The sequence below is a fragment of the Cetorhinus maximus genome, chromosome 3 (assembly GCF_964194155.1).
Source record: "Cetorhinus maximus chromosome 3, sCetMax3.hap1.1, whole genome shotgun sequence".
NCBI classification, from domain to species: domain Eukaryota; kingdom Metazoa; phylum Chordata; class Chondrichthyes; order Lamniformes; family Cetorhinidae; genus Cetorhinus; species Cetorhinus maximus.
This window is the reverse complement of record NC_135881.1, coordinates 145,604,738-145,611,012: the sequence shown is the minus strand read 5'-3', so window position 1 is coordinate 145,611,012 and position 6,275 is coordinate 145,604,738.

Below are 6,275 nucleotides of genomic sequence, written 5' to 3'. Positions count from 1 at the left end.
CACACCATCTCTTCCACAGAGGTCAGCACATGCCACCACGCTTGCCCCCCACCCCACCAAAGAGCTGCTGCTGCCTCCAGTTAGGGACCACTTTGTCGTTTAAAAAAGTGAGACCAGGTAAGTGTGTCAGGGAGTGTGCTGCAATGTTTTTGGATGATGTGCCTGTTACAGTTGAATTTCTGGCAGTGTGTACAAGCTGTGCAAGATGTGAGTTTGCAGCTTCCAGCAATGGTCAGTGTCTGAAGATAAGGTGAAGCACAACAATGGGCAGAATTTTCCCAGCTTTGCACTAAGTGCAGTAGTGGGGCCGGTAAAATGAGGTTTTACCTGTCGGCCACGATGGCAGGTTTTCAAGCCGTATCATCCCAAACCCACCTCATTATTTATGCACTCCCAGGAAACCCGCTGTTTCCATGGCGGGTGGGCTCTTATTCGCCTGTTGGCCATCACCCCGCTGCAGCGTCACGTCGGTCGCCATGTTTAAAGTCCAGCTGCAAGCACACTGCTCATTGCTTCCAGCTCACTGCCGCATGGATGATATGGCCAGCAAAGGAAAAAGGACTGCAGCCCCCCGCTTCAACGATGGGTCCCTCAAGCGACTGCTGAATGCCATGGAGGCCGGTCAGGATGTCCTTCCTCCTGCTCTAGCCACAGGCTAGGCAGCAACATGACCAATCCGGCTTGGGAGGCGGTGGCAGTGGTGGTCAGCGCCAACGCCCTTCAAAAGAGGACAGCCACCCAGTGCTGCAAGAGGATGAATGATCTCCTCAGTTCTGCCAGGGTAAGTCACTCTTTTCATCACTCTCAGTGCACACACTCACACATCCACAGGGCCCTCACTCACTGCCAGTTCAAGGGATATCACCATTCACTTTCTCACACTCACCGTCTTTGTCCTAATCTTGTCTATGGGACAACTCACCACCCATACATGTCAGGCATACTTATCATCTGATCATCTGGCTAGGCAGGCATCTTGCTTACTCTTTCTCCATCTCTATCTATGCAGGACAAGCTGGTACACAACAAGAGAGAGAGATCACAGACCGATGGCGGAATGCCTGAAATCAAGATTCTCACTGACTCTGAAAACAGAGCCATCCAGCTGGCTGGCCACGTTCTGGACCGGTCCTGTGCCAACGGTGAGATCGGCGCTGCTCTACCAAGTGAGGATCCAGCAGTGCAACATCCATCAGACAACCATGCCGTGAGTGATGTGTCCTCTTTCACAGGCCACTGCCATGCACTAATTATCTCCCCTTGCTTTCGCAGCCACATTTGCCAGACAGCTGACAGAATCCATGACCCAGGGCCTCCAATCAAGCCCCGAACAATTTCTGGTGATGAATCTGGAGGCACCCTCCCTGAAGTCCCATCACAACACTCACCAACACCCTCCACCAGCGCAGAGACACACACCTCGGTGGGACCTAGCTTTACAGTAACCATGGGATCACAATCTGGTGAGCACATCATGCTCTCTGATCCACAGCAGGCGGCGGCAGGGACCTGCCAGGTCCCCAGCACTCAGAGGACTTCTGGAGGCCAAAACTTTGCTGAGTCTGAGTCAGATGACGAGCCTGTGGACTTGGTCATGTCACAGTCACTGGAGCTGCAAAGGCAAGCGCGGGAACAACAGGAAGGGATGTCTGCTGCTCTCCTCAGATTGCAAGGCATGACGGAGTCTGTCACTCTGTGCTCTGTGATGCATGCCAATGCACCGAGGTCAACACTGGTAGGATGGCGGCCGCCATGGAGACTTTGGTCCAGGACTTCGATCCTACACTGCTGCGCGGGCTCAACTCCATCGCTGATGCCATAGTTGGCCTCCAACAGTGTGAATGCGAGAGGGGTGCCAGTCAGCTCAATCTCACTCCAGCTACCCCTGCTCCTCAAGGAGTCAGCCAGGGGCCCCCAGGCATCCAAAGGGAGGATCAGCAGGTGCACACCATCCATCCAGGTGACTCTGAGAGTGTCTGGCCCATCTGACTCCCCTCTTCCTGTGACCTCTGCAGCTCCAGCTACACAGGCCAAGGAGGGTGTCACTGCCACACAGCAGGACCCTGAAAGCAGGCGGGGCCCTCCAAGTCTCGGCGCTCCAGAGGATGCCTGCTAAAGTCATGGCAGACAGGGCGTTGTGGTCAGCAGGCTGCCTCCACTCTGCTGTGGGTGTCCAGTGAGTGCCAAGATGTAGCGGCAGGGTTAGGAAAGTTACGGAGAATTAATTGCACAGCCTGGGCACGGGGGTTAATCACTTGTACATACTGTTCACAATTGTCAATAAACTCCCAAGAATATCTCCCTACTTGTGGGTTCTTGTTCTGATGAGCAATGTTCTTGTCACTCAGATGTGAAACCTTTCTACACAAGATAAAGGCAGGTATCTCAGTCCAGGGCCTCTTCCCTGTGCCCTGTGCAGCCTTCAGACCAAAGTGATGGTCCAGACTCACACTCCCTGGACACATTACTGATGCCTGCACCTTAGCAGTGCTTGTCATTGCTGCCAGAATGTAGTGGGCAGGCATCACAGAATTCCATCATTCTCTCTGTGTGCTCTCAGCACCTTTAAAGTGGGGTTGGCCCCCATCTCTTCAGCATCTGTGACCACTGATGCTGTGCTGCAGCTCCTGAAGGGCTCAGGTGCTGAAGGTGGACAAAGGATCAGATGCTTCTAAAGTTTAATGGCTGCATCTCTATGATATGACCATGATCACAGAGCGCAAGCGAGCTGCCCTCGGCCAGACTGGAGTCAGACGTTCTCAAAGGTTATGTGAAGTTCTATGGAGTGTCCTCACTGCATGTTGTCATCATCCTCCTGCAATCGAGCGACTATTAGGGTCTCCACTGCATCTCCATGGCAGGAGCATTCTCACAGAGGGTATTCATGCTGCCATAAGCCAGACTGGAGTGAAACATTCACAAATGCAATGTGAAGATCAATGGGGTCACAATGAATATCGACATCATCCTCCACAAATCTAGCAGCTATGAGGGCCTCCTGAGCGCACCCGCCTCGTCTAGCCAGTGCGAGGGCCTCATCCCCGTCATCATCGCCTCTGAGGACCTCCTCAGCCCCTCATCCCCGTCGGCATCCTCCTCATCGGAGGAGATATGCAGCTCCTCCATCTCCTCCTCAGCCAGCTCCTCCCCCGTTGCAGCACCAGGTTGTAAAGGGCACAGCAGACGACGACGATACATGACACCCTCTGCAGGCTATATTGCAGGGCTCCACCAGACCAGTCCATGCACTGGAACATCATCCTCAGCATCCCGATGGTCTGCTCTACCAAGTTGCGAGCTGCAGCATGAGCCTCATTATAACTTCGCTCTGCTGCAGTCTGAGGCCGCCACACGGGTGTCATCAGCCACGGCCTCTGTGGGTAGCCCTTGTCCATGAGGAGCCATCCCTGCAGCTTCTGTGGATCCTGGAAGACCCCAGGGATCTGTGACCGACTGAGTATGTAGGCGTCGTGCACACTCCCTGGAAGCCATGTGCACACCTGCAGGATGCGTTTGTGGTGATCACATACCAGCTGCACGCTCAGTGAGTGGAATCCCTTGTGGTTGATGAAGTCCACCTTGTGGAGCGACGGAGACCTGAGCACCACATGGGTGCAGTCAATTGCACCCTGCACCTGTGGGAATCCCAAGATCCGGGATAATCCAATGGCCCTTGCATTCTGGCTGTCCCAGACCCGGGTGAAATGCACAAAGCTGTGTGTTCTTGAGAAGGTGGCATCTGTGACCTCATGGATGCATTTGTGGGTGGCAGCTTGTGAAATCCTGCAGAGATCACCTGTGGAGCCCAGAAAGGAACCATTGGCATAGAAATTGAGCGCCGCGGTCACTTTCACTGCCACTGGTAGTGGATGCCCTCCATGTCCCCTTGGCATCAAGTCCTGCAGTAAGTAGCAGATGTGAGTGACCAGGTTCTTAGACATGCGCATTCATCGGCAACACTGGTTCTCGGTTATCTGCAGGAATGACAGGTGGCATCTATAGACCCTGGGTGTCACTAGACGCTGACCACACGGCTCCCTGTCGTTCCTAGGCAGCGTGTGCGGGAGCCCCTGCTGCCAGTTCTTCCTGAGGTTGTTGCTCCTGCCTTTGCGTGGCCAGTGCCTCAGTCACTCTCTCCTCTGCCTTCTCTGCTCTCTGTAGGCCACCAGGCATACAGCTAGGTCACCAGGATCCATGATCTTGATGCGGTCCTCCTGCAGCATGAAAGAGAGAGAGATGTGGTTAGCATGGCTGTACTTAGCACCTTTCCTAGCCCTGTGTGACGGCCCCTTAATGCTTCCCGAAGAGTGCTGGTCACCCCTCAGGCGGTAATAGATGAGTGCGCTGCATGGCTGCCCTGTCAGCCTGCGACATGGGGGAGACAGATCCTAACTGGGATGCTGAGATTGCTGGTCACAGATGCTGAAGAGTTGGGGCCAGCCCAAGGTGCTGAGAGCACACAGAGAGAATGACAGAACTCTGTGATGACTGCCCACAACATTCTGATGACAATGACAAGCACCATCGAGATGCAAGCAATGGTAATGTTTCCAGGGCGTGTGAGGCAGGACCTTCACTTTGGTCTGAAGGCCACAAAAAGCACAGGGAAGAGGCCCTGGACTGAGACACCTGCCTTTATCTTGTGCAGAAAGGTTTCACATCTGAGTGAACACTGCTCATCAGAACAAAGAACCATAGGCAGGGAGACATTCTTGGGAGTTTATTTACAATAGTGAACATTATGTACAGGTGATTAACACCCATGCCCAGGCTGGGCAACAACATCTTCTCAGCCTTCCTAACCCTCAGTGGGGGTCTCCCTACATGGGAGTCCTCCCCCTTTCCATTGGGGACCTGGGGTGGAGGGTGTTGCATGCAGCAGTCCCATACAATCACAGGCTGTGTCGGTTCACAGACTCCCAAGATGCCTATGTCTTTTGCCCCCTTGTGGAGTCTGTGGACCATGTATATGTTAATTGCTGTAGGCTGCACCCCCTTTTCAGTTATCTGAAAAACCTTTTATTGTTGTTCTGTTTGCTCTTCAGCCCCACGCTCCTGATCTATGGGCACCTGGTGCGGAGGGGGGCCGGGAGGGAGGAGGACCTCCGCGTGAACCTGCTCTTGGGCCTGGCCAAGTTGTCCATTAACAGGGTCCAGGCAGCAGGCAATCGAGGGGGTCGTCCCACCCAACTGTCTGCCCCTTTTCCGTGGCTATGTTGATGGCTGGGTGTCCCTGGAGAGGGAGCACACGGTGTCTGCCGGCACTGTCAAGGCCTTCTGTGCTCAGTGGGCACCACGGAGACTTGGGTGCTTTATAGACACCATTAATCACATTTTGATTTGATGTTGGTAAGTTTCCTTTGCATTCTGTCTTTTGTTTTTGCAGCTTCCCTTTAAGGGGCTGCTTTTACTTTGTCCCTGATTTTGTTAATTTAGTTAACTGGTTGTGGCCCGAGAAAGTTACATCTTCTTAACTTTCCCAACCCTGTCTTGGTGCTCACTGAACATCCACAGTGGAGGGGCAGGCAGCCTGCTGACTGCTACACCCTATCTGTGATGACCTTGGCGAGCGTCCTCTGATGGGTTGTGACCTGGAGGGTCCTGGCCTGCTTGTGGGGTCCTGCTGTGTGGCAGTGGCACCCTTCTGGAGCTGGAGCTCCTGAGGTCATAGGAAGAGGGCATTCGAATAGGCTGGAAACTCCCTAAGTCACCTGGATGGATGGCCCTGGGGAGTATACCTGCTGATCCTCCTCCCAATGGATGCCCATGGGCCCCTGGCTGACTCCTTGAGGAGAAGGGATGGCTGGAGTGAGATCGAGCTTCCCCACACCCGTCTCGTTTATACACTGTTGGAGGCCAACTATGGTGTCATCAATGGAGTTCAACCCGCGCAGTACTGCAGGAGCGATGTCCTGGACCAAGGTCCCCATGGCGGCCACCATCCTATCAGTGTTGACCTCAGTGCGTTGGCCTGAAGGCAGGTGGACGTCATCGTGCCTTGCAATCTGAGGAGTGCAGCGGACATCCCTTCCTGATGTTCCCAGACTTGCTTTTGCAGCTCCAGTAACTGTGATATGACCGAATACAGAGGCTCGTTACCTGACTCGGACTCCAGCAGTCCTCCAAGTGCCAGGGACCTAGGAAGTCCCTGCCTCCACCTGCTGTGGATCAGATAGCGCAATGTGCTCCCCAGATTATGATCCCAAGGCTACTCTAAAGCTAGGTCCCACTGAGGTGTCTGTCTCTGCACTGGTGGAGGGTGTGGGTAAGCGCTG